The sequence below is a fragment of the Dipodomys ordii genome, unplaced genomic scaffold, assembly GCF_000151885.1.
Source record: "Dipodomys ordii isolate 6190 unplaced genomic scaffold, Dord_2.0 Scaffold28, whole genome shotgun sequence".
In the NCBI taxonomy this organism is placed as follows: Eukaryota; Metazoa; Chordata; class Mammalia; order Rodentia; family Heteromyidae; genus Dipodomys; species Dipodomys ordii.
This window is the reverse complement of record NW_012267244.1, coordinates 15,981,052-15,996,385: the sequence shown is the minus strand read 5'-3', so window position 1 is coordinate 15,996,385 and position 15,334 is coordinate 15,981,052. Positions and strand designations below refer to the sequence as shown.

The 15,334-nt window shown below is 43.3% G+C and overlaps 1 pseudogene; it reads left to right on the top strand.

The window, feature by feature from the left end:
• Positions 1 to 12,533: 12,533 nt before the first annotated feature.
• On the top strand, positions 12,534 to 13,458 carry LOC105985334 (annotated as a pseudogene).
• Positions 13,459 to 15,334: the final 1,876 nt, after the last annotated feature.

The following is a 15,334-nucleotide window of genomic DNA, read 5'->3' as shown; positions in this document are numbered from 1 at the left end:
CCAGCACTTGCTCCCCAACTCTCTGTCTCTATCTCATTACTTTATCTTATAGGATAGAACATGGGTAAGGTATGATCAGTTAGACTTCCTGAAAATTTAATGTGACCCATTATAGCAAACTCATGTGTAAAGGCTTGCTTCCCTGCTCCTGGGTTATTGGGAGGTAGAAGAGCCCCTAGGAAGTGGTACCCCATGGAGGATTTTGGGTCATGGGGATTTGCCCATGAAGGGGATTGAGGACCTTCCTCCTCTTTCTCATTTGCAGCCTAGCCATGTGGTGAGCAACTGTAGCCATCATGTGCTATCTCACCACAGACCCAGAGGCAATGGGGCCAACCAATCATGGACTGAAATATCTCAAACCCTGATCCAAAATAAACCTTTTCCTCATTATAAGCTGATTATGTGTTCCAGTAACAGAAATCTGACAAAGATACCCCTCCAATTCTCAAATTTTATAATTGCAATTGGACTGTCTCTTAGAAAAGATTCAGTGTTCTCGAAGTATTCAACATTCTATGTCCAAGAAAATAGTGCTGGTCTGTCTGTTTTGAGTTCCAAGAGTGTTGATGCCCAAGCATTGTCAGTCTTTTCTTTACAGTTACACAATTCTGCTAATGACATTGTTGAAATAGTGGCCATACAACTCTTGTACTGAGACTGTTAGTTGTCCCTCAATATCTGTTTGCTTCTTCCTTCATTTTTAGCTATTAGCTAGGTACATTGTGTTCTATATAAAGACCACATTGCTTCAAGGGTGATCTATATGGCTAAGTAATCGGCAATGGCCAATAAATGAAGTGATGTGTACAACTTCCAGAGCATATCCTGAAAAGAAAAAAGGAAGGAATACATTTCATTTTCTTTCCTTCATGCCTGAGTATACATTACAGTAGCCCATCTCTGGCCTTAAAAGCAATTTCAAATTTCATTGTGGCAGATAAGTAAGAGAGAAGTAACCTAGGTTACTGATACCCTAGGACTGCAAATCTAGCCTTAGACTGCTCACATCTAGATTATTATATGAGAAAAACATGAAATTCTCCCTTGCGTATGCCATTAATATCTGATTCAATGTTATCTCTGTTACAATACACAACCTATTGTCTTATTTCTTTATTATACATGTTCTAGAAAGGTAGAAAGCTTTCTACCTTTATCCTGGATTATTACTATCCCTAGAACTTAGAATAGGGCTTGGTAGATAATAAGAATGCATTAAACAATGAGTCATCGTTAGACTTTGCTAATGAATAGATGAAAGCATAGTGAATTGATTTTTCTTGCTGGCTGAGCTTCTGCCCAGCTTTTGCCTTTTTCCATCCCTTTCCAGTCCTCTGTCCCAGCTTGTTTGACCCTGTCAACAGACCTCCAACAGACTGGAGATGGAGTGTTTCTTCCCACATAGTCCCCTGACCTTAATGTGGAACATGAAGTCTTCTAACCCAGGGGTCTGAACTTTTCCTTAGTGCTTTGTACACTTAGATAAGTTTGGAAAAGGCTTTTACCACAAGGCTATACTTCAAAGGAAGTCACAAGGGACATGGAAGAGCATCTGGTCCCTCCCTAGGTTACCACTGGTACTGTTTCTTTCCTTTCATGGCTAAATACTAAAACATGAAAAGCACAAACTTATCAACCATTCAATCTGCCAGATTTTTCCTCACCTCCAAAGAGTCCTAGGGTGATTTGAGCACTGACTTGGAGTGACTTGTGTCTATGGGTCTAAAAACACATCAGCATTGGTTTAGAGCACTTGCCGTCTAATAGAAATATGAAATGGACCACAACTGCAAGCCAAAGACACAATTTAAATTTTATGGTCACATTTTTAAAGAGAGGATATCAGGTTTCATGAAATTATTCAGGCACAGAAAGACAAATACTTCATTTTCTCACCCATATGTAGATGTTTTCAAAACATAAGCTGACCTCATGGAAAGAGAGACTACTGATAGCCATAGGCTGGGAATGAGAGTGGGAGGGGATGGATAGAGAATACTAAACTACAGTTAGGAGAGAATAGGTCCCAGTTTTCTACAGCACAGAAAGATAACCAGTTTGCAACAGCTTATATATTTTAGTAACAAAAAACTAGAAGAGAGGGCTTGGAATGTGGCTTAATGGTAGAGTGCTTGCCTAGCATGAGTGAAGCCCTGGGTTCAATTCCTTGGTACCACATAAATATTTTTTTTAAAGCTGGGAGTGGCTCTGTGGCTCAAGTGGTAGAATGATAGCCTTGAGCAAAAGAAGCTCAGGGACAGTGAATGGGCCATTAGTTCAAGCTCCAGGACTGGGAAGGAGGAAGAAGAAAGATGAAGAAAAAGGAGGAGGAGGAGGAGGAGGAGGAGAAGGAGGAGGAGGAGGAGGAGGAGGAGAAAAAGAAGGAGGAGGAGGAAGAGGAAAAGAAGGAGGAAGAGGAGGAAAAGAAGGAGGAGGAGGAGGAAGATGAGGAGGAGGGATGGAGGGGAAGAGAGAGGAGAAGGAGGAGGCAGCAGCTGAGAAGTAAAGACCAAGGTTCAAAGTCAATCCAGGAAGACAAATCTGTAGGACTCTTATCTACAACTAATCAGCAAAAAGCTGCAATTGGAGGCATAGTAGAGCACCAGCCTTGAGCAAAAAAGTAATCAACAGCATAATGCCCAGAATTCAAGCCTCAGTACCAACACCAAAAACAAACAAGCAAAAAAGATCTAGAAGAGAAGAGTTCCTAGACTCCAAACACAATAAAATAACAAATACTTAAGGACCTAGAAATACTTATTACCCTGATTTGATCATTTGATTGGTGGATGCATATAACAAATTAATTACATTGTATGCTATAAATATAGACTATTATTATGGGTCAGTTAAAAATTCAAAATATATACAACTTTTAAAGAGTAAGAAGAATCTGGAGAATTTCATTTTACTAATAAATTTAATTTCTATTCAAAATATCATTTTACCAAGTAATCACTGTGCATGCAATAGTATATCTTTTTTTTTTTTTTGTCGGTCGTGGGGCTTGAACTCTGGGCTTGGGCGCTGTCCTTGCGTTCTTCAGCTCAAGGCTAGCACTCTACCACAATGGTATATCTTTACATCCCTTTTTTTCATAGTAAGCCTTCGAAATATGCATATTTTTAAATTAATTTTTATTGTAAAAATGTTGTACAGAGGGGTTACAGTTACATGAGTAGAATAATAAACATTTCATAGCAAGCATTGTTACCTCCTCCTTTATTTTCCTCCTACCATCACTTCCCTCCCCAGCTCCCCAACTCCTCCTGCCCCACCACCCCGACATTGCAAAGTTCATTTTCAACATAATGTCCTCAACATAATGTCATCACAATGGGTCAGCCTGCATCCTCATTTAAGTGTTCTACAATATGCCTTCCCCTCCCCGAATTACAAAAGTATATATACAAGGTGCAGAGCACCAGCATCAAATCTAGTGAAAACAGGAGTTATATCATGGGAGAACATACAATAGAAACAAAAGAATCATATAGTGTATTGTAAGTACCTTAAAAACACTAGCAAGCAAGAAAAAAACACCTCTTGTGTCCCTGTTTTTGGGTACATTTTGCTTAACTTATGCCATGCGGTTGCATGTATATAGCCTTTGACCTACTCTGCTTGTCCTAAACAGGTACTACTCACTGCAAAAAGGGAAACCATGGGAACTATGTTTCTTTGGGCTTGGCTTACTTCACTTAATATGATTTTTTTCCAAGTCTTTCCATTTCCTAACAAAAGAGGCAATGTCATTTTTTCTGATGGAGGCAAAGAAGCACTCCAAAAATTCATATGGAACAATAAAAGCAATAAAAAACAATCCTTAGTAGAAAGAACAGTGCTGGAGGAATATCAATTCCAAACTTCAAACTCTACTACAAAGCCATAGTAATCAAAACAGCTTGGTACTGGCACAAGAACAGACCTGAGGACCAATGGAATAGTACTGAAGACCCAGAAATGAACCCACAGACCTACAGCCACCTAATCGTTGACGAGGGAACTAAAGAATGGAAAGAAAGACAGCCTTTTCAGTAAATGGTGCTGGTAAAATTGGTTAAACACTTGTAGAAAACTAAAGCTAGATCCAGATATATCACCCTGCACCAGAATCAACTCCAAATGGATCAAAGACCTTGAAATAAAAGCAGACTCCATGAAAACATTACAGGAAGGAATAGGAGAAACTCTAGGGCTCCTTGGCACAGGCCGAAATTTTCTTAATAGAGACAGAAGCACAACAAATCAAAGAAGGGTTGGACAAATGGGACTGCATGAAACTGCAGAGCTTCTGCGTGGCAAAGGACATAGTTAGCAAGATCAATAGAAAGACCACAGACTGGGAGAAGATCTTCACTAGCCATACAACAAACAAGGGTCTAACATCTAAAATATACTTAAAACTTAAAAAACTAAATACCCCAACAACAAATCCTCAAAGAAACAACTGCTCGATTAACAAATGGGCTAAAGACTTAAAGAGAGACTTCTCTGAAGAGGAAATAAGAATGGCCAATAGACACATGAAGAAATGTTCAACTTCTCTAGCCATAAAAGAAATGCAAATCAAGACAACATTGAGATTCTACCTCACCCCAGGTAGAATGGCTATAATCAAGAAATCTAATAACAACAGATGCTGGAGGGGATGTGGCCAAAAGGGAACCCTACTGCATTGTTGGGAGTGTAAACTTGTTCAACCACTGTGGAAAGTAGTATGGAGGTTCCTCAAAAGAACCCACATAGAGCTCCTTTATGACCCAGAAATCCCACTTTTGGGCATTTACCCAAAGGATCACAAACAAGGTCATACCAAAGCTACCAGCACAACCATGTTTATCACAGCATTATTTACCATACCTAAGATATGGAAACAACCCAGATGCCCCTCAGTAGATGAATGGATCAAGAAAATGTGGTGTATATATATATATATATATATATGTATATATATATATATGAACATATATGTGTGTATATATGTATGTGTATATATGTATATATACATACACAATGGAATTCCATGCCTCCATCCGAAGAAATATGTATGTTTTATACTCACAGCACATCTCAATTCAGACCAATCACACTTCAAATGCATACTAGCCACACAAGTTCAAGAGCATAAGTGCGCTGTTAGTTCTCAAGCTTTCTAGCCAGGTATGGCTAGTAATGATCATATTGAATGACCGAAGTCTAAGAAAAAGGCAAAATTCAGTACTAATTACAGCCTAATTCAAGATTGTGTCCAAGTTCTGTCCTAAGCCAGTCCCTATGACAATCTGACCTTCTATTTCCTCATGTGCCAAATGGTGCTTAATTATACCTGCTTCATAATGTTTTGGGGAGGAGATTATAGAGCTCATTAATGTAAGTGAAGTGTCAAGTATTAGACAGGAAGTTTATGGTAGCAAATAAAACAGAAAAAATCACTGTGCTCCCATAAAGATATGTAATTATTATTTGTCAATTTTTAAAATGTAAAGGAGATTCTAGTGCTTTGTTTGTGTCCTCATATATGCATAGATATATGTATATATATATATATATATATACACACACACACAGATACAGAGAGAGACAAGATAGATGGATAGATAGATAGATAGATAGATAGATAGATAGATAGATAGATAGATAGGTAGGTAGGTAGGTAGATAGGTAGATAGATAGATAGATTGCAAGGAGGAGAAGGACTCACCTTCTTGGTCAATAGATGAATGAATCTTATTTGATGACTGCTCTAACCACTGTCCTTCTCAAGGACCTAAAAGGTATTTGGGTTCAAAGCCCTAGATCAAGAGCATTACAAACCAAGAACAGTGGGTTGGCACATCTCCTCTGTGCTCCCACCTGAGAGTTCCCACACAACCATTTCTGCAATATCTGACTGATGACATAGGTCAACCCTATCCAGAAGGAGAAAACTATACAAAAGTATGACCCCCACCTTGGGGGCTGCCACACTGTTGACTGACTCTAGTTGAAAATGGGGCTCTGATATAGTATGTGAACATAAGTAATTCCAAGAAAGAGTTCCTGAGTCTATTTCCAATATACACACACCATACTATTACTGATTTATTCACATTGAACACAGACTTTACAGAGTGAGAGGATGGGATCTAGGTCTGTCATCCACCCTCTAGTCTCCTCTTTTGAGCCTAGAAATTGCGTGTGTTAGTGCCTAAAGGCTCATCTCTAGCCATTCTCCTCTCTAGCTCTTGGACACAGGACTATAGCTGTGAGTGTGTGCATGGAGGAGAGAGAAGGAAGACATACACAGGGCTCCCAGTATGTGTGTGTGTGTGTGTGTGTGTGTGTGTGTGTGTGTGTGTGTGTGTAGCTGTGCCTACATGTATGTTGAGGGGGCTTCAGATAATACATCCATGTCCAAATGTCTTATCACTACACAGGTCCTACCATAGTGATGCCGTCTACATGGTTTCCCCACATTTTCTGCCTGCCCAGCTTCCATCCAGACAATGTAGATGTTCACGAAGCCAAGAACACTGGAGAACAAAGTAGCTCCTAGTCACTTTAGTGACTGCCAGGTCTCAATGGGACGTAGGCATCAGCATGTCTAATTAGCACCTACAAGATCTGGGAAGCATGTTCTGCAAACACTGTCCTGTCCGTACGCCACAGTGTGACCTTTTCTCCTGTAGTAGCTGAGAATGCAGACTGGTGGTAGGTCCAGATGCTCTGAGTCCTGCAAGGCCTAGAAGCAGCTCCTGGGCTCTGAGCTCTGCAGGTGCACTCCTTCCCCTGCTCTCCCCACATACATGTGCATGCACACAGATGAAAATACATGAACTGTAATGGGAGGGCTGCATGTACAACCCCCCCTCACACACACATACATACAGGCACATGCTCACAGCTTCACAGGAGTTCTGCATGTACACATTCATAGCTGCCCCCACACACGTAGCAACAGAAGCTCTGTATGTGTAACACAAACGTACATGCACATGCTTATACACAGGTAGCTGCTGAATGTAGGTCCCCACAGGGCCGGGCCCACATCAGACCACTAGCCTGCCCTGGCCCCCAAACCCTTCAAAAATACCTAGTCGATTATAGCTCTCCTCCTCACACAAACAGAAACACATTTGCTGCAGAGGCCGCAAATGCCTGCCTGAGGATATGTATCTCTGGGCTGATTAAATAAACAAGGCTTAATTAAATTAAAGCAGGATCAGAACCTGCCTAAACTCTGCTGGCAGCCCATGGAGTCTCTCATGAATCTTTCATTTTCATAAATGAATAATTGTCTGCCTGCTTTGGGGCAGACTCTGAAGGTGGAGGGGCTTCTGGGCACAACAGCTGCCTCTGGTGAGAGAAAAGCACTTTGAGGGTATTTTTGTTTAAAGACCAGGAGGTTTTGGAAGCTGTTCATGCAAGGTGGGAAAGGTGGGGAGTGATAATACGTGATCACATCGTATTGCTGAGGATGGGGAGTTGGCTGAGGCCGCTTTCCTAAGGCCAGAGGAGGGTATAAGAGCGCGGGGATAACTGACCAGATGGATGGAAAAGAGAGAGAGAGAGAGAGCAAGACAGATGATAGACAGACACAGGCAGGGACACAGAGTCAGGACACCCCCCATTGGGAGTATGATGAACAGACTGTCCCAAAGAACAGACTGAGTGGTGCTGGCCATGGCCAGAGGTCAGCCAGAAGAAACAAAGCACCTGTTCTAAACAATCTTCTCAAGGGAGGAGCCAAGAGATACCGAAAAGGCTACTGTGTAACATGGGCAGAGCAGAGAGGACTCATGCCCACTGGGCAAAGTTCCTGCTGTCTTCCCAGCACGCTGGGCCCGCATGGCTGAGCTACTCCCCAGCAGCAGAGGTTTACTGTTCCCATGTGACCCACCTGTGCTGAGAGGAGGTGATGAGAAGATGGCCAATCTCCCCAATGGTGGACTCTCCTCTGAACTCCATCTTAAAATTATCCTGGTTTCCATCTCCAATCACAGAACAGGGAGGGGGCTCTGTGGTCAGTTCCTCTCTCCCCAGGGTCATGGGCAGGCCTGGTTGGCCCTATCCCTATCTGTCTTCCAGCAGGCTGGGATGGGAAGGACAAAAAGGTGAAATACACATTTTGCAAGTTCCCATTAAAAGTCTTTGGGGAAGGAAGTTGAAATTAATAGGCAGGTTGTGGCTTCCATTCAGCCACGCTGCTGTCACTTCCATTAGCCCAGAAATGGGGGTGGGGGACTGTGCAATCTATCACTGTCTCTTGTGTATGCCACAAACGCTGCTGACGTTTTATTTTTGTGCCTTTAAACTTAGCTTCATCAGCAGGGTTTTTGTTCAAGTTTCTTACAAATCTCAAGGCTATACACTCCCAGAGGACCACACTGGCTCACTTCTCTCTTCTCCCACTACTAACTTGGCCTCTTAGCTATAGTTCTATAGATGGTTGTTTCTACATCCTGCTTACCTGCTTCCTCTTCAAAGCCCCAAATGAGCCTTAGTCCAGCCTGGAGTACCTCTCTATTAGCACCATGCTGATCAAGAGCATTGTGTGCAGCGAAGCCTGCCAGGTTATTTCTCCAGCTCCATTCACTCCAGCCTCCCTAGAGATTCAGAGACTAAGAGAACCAAACAAGAAACTCTTATACGATGTGAGGACTCTACTCTCCAGTGAAGTTATCACCTCATGACTGATTCTTCATTTTGAGTACCTTAAAGAGCCATTTAAAACTCAAAGGACTAGGTGGATATGGTGGCTCATACTTATTATAATCCCAACTACATAGGAGGTAGAAAGGTAGGGAGGATCATGGTATTCCAACAACAACAAAAAAAAGTTGGGTATAGTGGTGTGTGGCTGACATCCCAGCTACTTGGGAAACATAAGTGGGTAGATCTTGGCCTGAGACCAGGACAAAGCCAAAGTGTGAGACTCTAAGCTGGGCACCAGTGGCTCGTGCCTATAATCCTAGCTATTTAGAAAGCTGATATCTGAGGATCGTGGGTCAAAGCCAGCCTGGGCAGAAAAACCCGTTGGACTCTTATCTCCAATATAAACTTTAAAAAAAGCCAAAAGTGGAATGGAGCTGTGGCTCAAGTGGTAGAATACTAGCCTTGAGCAAAAGAAGCTCAGGGACAGTGCTCAGGTCCTGAGTTCAAGCCCTAGGACTGGCACCAAAAAAATAGTGAGACATTATCTGAAAAATAACTATCTTAAAAGGGCTGAGAGTGTGGCTTGAGTGGCAGGGTGCCTAACTAGCAAGCACAAAGTCCTGAGTTCAAATCCCAGCACTGCCCCTCTTTCTCTTCTACCCCCACCCCCACAAAAGAAGAAGAACGAGGTGGAGGAGGAGAAGAAGAAGGAGGAAGGAAAAGGAGGAGGAGGAGGAGGGGAGGAGGGAGGGGAGGAGGAGGGGAGGAGGGGAGGAGGGGAGGAGGAGGAGGAGGAGGGAAAGAGGGGAAGAGGGGAGGAGGAGGAGGGAAAGAGGGGAGGAGGGGAGGAGGAGGAGGAAGAGGAGGAAGAGGAGGAGGAAGATTTAGCTTGTCCTTCCAGTGACAGACTGTACCCTCAGTTTCTTCTCTCCACAGAAAATCCAAGAAATCTTTTGTGAACACCAACAACAAAGAAAATCCAAGAGATACCCATCTGAAGACTTAAGATTTCAAAATCTTAAACTGATGGGTAAATGTTAAATAGGAGCTGAGCCGAAGAGACAGAAGAGAACTAAAAACCATTAGCCCATTAGCCCGCAGGTATGAGAAAAGAGAAACAGGGTCACCAATTGAAAGTCAGTTGAAAGTCAGTGTGCAAAATCATCCTCCTGACATTCCCCTCCAATATCCCTGCTTGCAAAACATCTGGCTGCCCACTATTTACATGTAAACTTGCAGTAGTAAAAGTCCTAAAGTAAAGCTGAAAATTTGTCTCTGTAAGACATGTGAATGAATTTTTGGCAAGAACTGGGGCTCTAGAGTGGAATTCTTATTTGTCACACAGTGAAACCTTCCCTGACATCCTCCAAAGGAATGGAGCAGCCTCTTACTACCCATGTGCTGCAAAGCCAGTCGGCAGCTCACCCACCAACACAGGCTCCTAGACAGCCTTCTCATTCCTAAGCACCCAGAGTCACCAGATTGTTGAGAAGTGTCCAGGTGTGAGATAGAATGAAAGGTAAAATGGCCCCGGGGGGGGGGGGGGAGGGGGAGACAAATAAAGACTAGAAAAGGGGCTAGGAAGGTGGCTCAGTGGTAGAGTGCTTGCTTTGCATGTATAAAGCCCTGGGTTTGATTCCTCAGCATCACATAAGCAGAAAAAGCCAGAAGTGGCACTGTGGCTCAAGTGGTAGAGTGCTAGTCTTGAGCTGAAGACCTAAGGGACAGCACCCAGGCCCAGAGTTCAAGCCCCATGACAGACAAAAAAAAAAAAAAAAAAGACTAGAAAAGAAAGAAGTGAAAAATCTCCAATTAATATTTCCAAGGAGAAATGAAAGGATGCTACATCCATAAAACAAAACACAGATTATCAGGGAGGAAAAAGGAAAAAAATATTTAAAAATAAGACCATCAGCTGGGTATTGGTGGTTCATGCCTATAATCCTGGCTACTCAGGAGGCTGAGATCATTTGAAAGTCTGTGAGACTCTTATTTCCAATAAACTACCAAAAAAAAAAAAAAAAAGCCAGAAGTGGAGCTGTGGCTCAAGTGATTGAATGCCAGCCTTGAACAAAAAAGCTCAAGCATAGATAGCCCCTAAGCCCTGGGACCATGGAGAAAAAAAAAAAAAAACCTCTTAAAAGTTTTAAAAAGTAAGTAAGAGTTGAAAGACTAAATTCCCGAGAGTATGCCAAAATATATCACATTAAGACAAGGGGGACTTGGGGGGAGGAGCGAGAGAGAAGACAGAGAGAACAATTCAGCTAATAGAATTCTCAGCAAGAGACAAGATAAGACAGAAGTCATGGAGATAAGAGAGAACCAGAGACCAGTTCCTAGAGCAGAAAAGGGTAGAAATAGCTTTCTTAGGATTCAGAATAATACTTTTCTTTTTCTTTTTCTCTCTTTCTTGCTTTCTTGCTTTCTTTCTTCTTTTTATTTTTGTACTAGTCCAGGGCTTGAACTCAAGGCTTAAGTGCTGTCCCTGAACTTTTTTGTTCAACACTAGCACTCCACCACTTGAGCCGCAGCTCCACTTCTAGGTTAGTTTTTGGCTTGGGTTTGTTTTTTTGTTTTTGTTTTTGTTTCATAGTTAATTGGAGAGAAGAATCTCATGAACTTTCTTGCTGGAGCTCTTGAGCTGCAATCCTCAGATCTCAGCCTCCTGAGTAGCTAGGATTACAAACCTGGCTGAACGTTTGTAAGGTATCTTCTGTGCCATCATATCGCCATCAATTTTGGATCACAAAGAACAAAAATAAAGCATCCAGAGGAGAGAAAAAAGCATTTTGTTCATATACACGAACACACACACACACACACACACACACACACACACACATACACAGAGTTTCTGACTATAGTTCAACTCACAATTTTTTAACTTAACAATAGTATGAGATTCTTTACATTCAGTTGAATCCTACTTTTAACTCTGAGGATTGTTACATGGGTAATCACTTCAGCTATCCAGTGATTTATTAAAAATTAGTCTAAGAAGTGTTAGGTGATTTTGTCAAAACAGAGGCTAACGTAAGTCCTTTAAGGTAGGTTAGTTGAATGTATGGTGTTCAGTTGATTAGGTCTATTAAATGTGCTGTCAGCTGATGATATTATTGTAAAGTAAATTAAATAATTAGGCTTAATTAGGTAGCTGATAAAAAGAACTCCGAGGTACTCAGGAAGGAAGAGAAGTTTATTTTACCGAACTGCTTGCCCACGCTGTGCACATGGCCGAAAGGAACTGCTGAAGCCTGGCCTGGGTTGAAGTAGGGAAGGGGCAGGGAGAAGGTGCAGCCAGGTGAGAGAAGATGTGGCCACACTGGATTCGGGATGTGACCTCAGGGCCAGGGACACTCAGATGGGAGGTGTGATGGGAGGCAGCCCAGGATGTGACCTTGGAGGAGGAGAAGGTGACTGCCCAGGTGTGCCAGTTACCTAGGTGACACAGGTACTGGGCAGAGACTTAGCCAAGAGTAGGGAGGATTCTACCTTGCTTTGGCGGGGTGGACCTTACAATTACCATTTTACAATGAGTTTCTCAGAGTAAGACCCCACTGCAAGTCAAAGAGCAGCTGTCAATATAAAAATCTCAACATAGCTACACTGGACAGAAATACTCTGGAAGGTTATTGAATAACCACCTATCAATGAGCAAACTTTAAAAAGAGGCCTAGAAAATTAGGCAGACAAAATGAAGGTGAAGAACCTCAAGTCAAGGACCCAGGAATAGTTTGGCTCAGGGATACCTATCACCACTACTGGGCAGTGCACTCAACATCTAACCTCCATGGCCATAACTCCACCACCAGTGAACTCTGAACAATTCATTTTTATAGTCCCCCCTCTGGACACAGAGTCTCAGATATATCTGCTTAGCTAAGCTTAGGCACATGCCAGAACCCTTGTTTTCATCAGAGAGAGAGAAAGAAAAACTCAGTCCCAGGACCCACAGGCCGGCTGGCCATCTGCGTGCGTGCGCGTGCGTGCGGGAGGAACCCAGGGCCCATGGCCGGCGGGGAGCCGAGGAGTCCAGGGAGGCCTCCAGCGCGGCCCCGGAGACGCAAGAGCACCTCTCCAAGGTGCTGGTCATCGCTGAGCTCGGCGTGCGCAAAACCAGCATCATCAAGCGCTATGTCCACCAGCTCTTCTCCCAGCACTAACTGGACCACGATCGGCGTGGACTTTACACTCCAAGGTCCTCAGCTGGGACAGCAGGGCCTTGGGACATCGTGGGCTCTCTTTGGAAACACAGGATGAACGCAAAAAGTGTCTACTCTACCAAGTATCTGACTAACAGATTATGCAGCACAGTGGAACAATCAACCCAGAAAATTGGAGTCATTTCATCTCCCTGGAACTCTGTTCTCTCCTCTGTAAAGGAAGAGAGGCAAGATGATTCATCTTGCTCGTCCTAGGCAGGGGCGATTCGGCAATGTGACCCGCGTATACTATAAAGAAGCTGTTAGTGCTTGTGTTGTGTTTGATATATCAAGAAGTTCGACTTTTGAGGCAGTCTTAAAATGGGAAAGTGACCTGGATAGTAAAGTTCATCTTCCCAATGGCAGCCCTATTCCTGCTGTCCTCCTGGCTAACAATTGTGAACAGAAAAGGGAGGGTGTCCAGAGTCCGCCCCAGATGGACCCATTCTGCAAAGACCATGGCTTCACTGGGTGGTTTGAAGCCTCTGCCTGGGATAACATAAACATAGATGAAGCCACCCAGTTCCTAGTGGAAAACATCCTTGTGAACCACCAAAGCTTTCCTAGCGAAGAAAGTGATCTGGACAAGATTAAACTGGATCAGGGACCTTGGTAGCAGAGCACAGTGCTGCTAGTGGGGCTCTGCCTCTCCCTCCAGACAGAGGGCTTGGCCACAAGGGTGATGCCGAGCCTTGTGAATCTCCCACAAGTTCATCTCATCTCGCAGTGTTCTCGGACATCTTTGAATACGGAAGATGAAACAAATGGAGGAGTCTCTCTGCTAGAGGCTCTGCCATGTACAGATAAACCCCAGGCATTTTTTGTACCATTATATGAAGCCTAACGTTTACATCATGTTGTAGCTTTTTATGTAAACCCTGGGGTGGTAATAAAACTTCCCTGTGATGTTTTTGACAAACAAACAAGAAAACCTCGAGCTTTCTGCATGGACACTGTACTCCTGTCTCCTACCAAGGCTTACCCAAAAGTGGATTCTTCAAGTTCAAGAGCCAAGCAGAAACAACACCAAATAACAAATGTTCCCTGCCAGCCTCCTCTTTGGCTCTTCACCATCTCTATATGCCATTCCCTTGGATCTCATTCCCAGAGTTACAATAAAATGTTCACATTGCAGCCCTTTGGTATCTGACATAATAGTTCCATGTCCAGTCCCTGAGTATCAGAAATATGATATCCTTTTATACATACAAGAATACTGCTGGGTGCTGGTGGCTCACACCTGTAATCCTAACTACTCAGGAGGCTGAGATCTGAGGATCACTGTTCAAAGCCAGCCTGGGCAGGAAAGTCCATGAGACTCATAGCTCCTTTGAACCACTAGAAAACCAGAAGTGGTGCTCCGGCTCAAGTGGTAGAGCGCTAGCCTTGAGCTGAAGAGCTGAGGGACAGCGACCAGGCCCAGAGTTCAAGCCCCACAATCGACAAAAAAAAAAAAAAGAATACTTTCAGATGCTCAGGCAAGGAGTTTATCTGCTCCAGCCATGTCTGCCCTAATGAGTCTTTCCTTTAAGGCTAGTGAGTCCTCAGTGACGGTCATCCACATAAGGTGCCCATGAGGTTAATGACATTAAATATTTGAGGTCCCAGATGTCCAAAGTATTTATAATATTATTTTTAAATAAGTACATTATGGCAGGGTTGAGTTTTCTGTGAAGCATATACTGAGAAAGGTATCAGCAGGCAGACATTCTATTAGAGCAAACTCTGGGATTCAACAGTATTGGAAGGAAAGGGAAAGATACAGGATTTCAGGAAGAAATGTCCAATCATGAAGGCTTCAGAAGCCCCTATCAGAAGCTGAGGTTCTCTCTCACAGATGCCGTCAGCTGGGGCAGAGCCTGACCCTTCCCCTACAAACACTGGCTCTATGCTTGGAAACCATAAAACAGCTTAGAAAGCAGACCCAGGTCACACACCCAAGTTGTTCCAAACAGACTTCATGCATTTTCCAGAGCTAAATTGTGTGTCCATTTTTTAATCTAATTAAGTACAATTAAATAAAACTAAATGTTAAGTCCCACAATCATAGCTGTTCTGCATCAAGTGTTCAGTCGTCATAGGCAAAAGGCTGCCACACTGGACTGCACAGGCTCAGTCTGTAAACTCCTGTGCACATATCCCTCATGCTTTGTCTATAAGTAACTGACTTATTCTTACCTTGGGACCATAGTGGAAAGCACACATACAGGTCACTGCCACCTCACCAATGGGGATATCAAGAGACAGGGGATGGTGATGGGGCTGGCGGGGAGGGGTGGCTGGCAAGGAAATGGTACTGATCACTGCCTGCAATAGGGAAGGAAAAAGGGGAACATTTCTCCTCCTTTTTACTTGATTCCTTTTCAAGCTTCTCTTTTTCCTTCCTCCTCCCATCTTTTCCTCTTCATCTTCCCTCCTCTTTCTTACCTCCTTCTCCTCCTGCTTTCATCCACCCTACTCACCTCCCCCTTGGCCTTCTGCACCCACATACA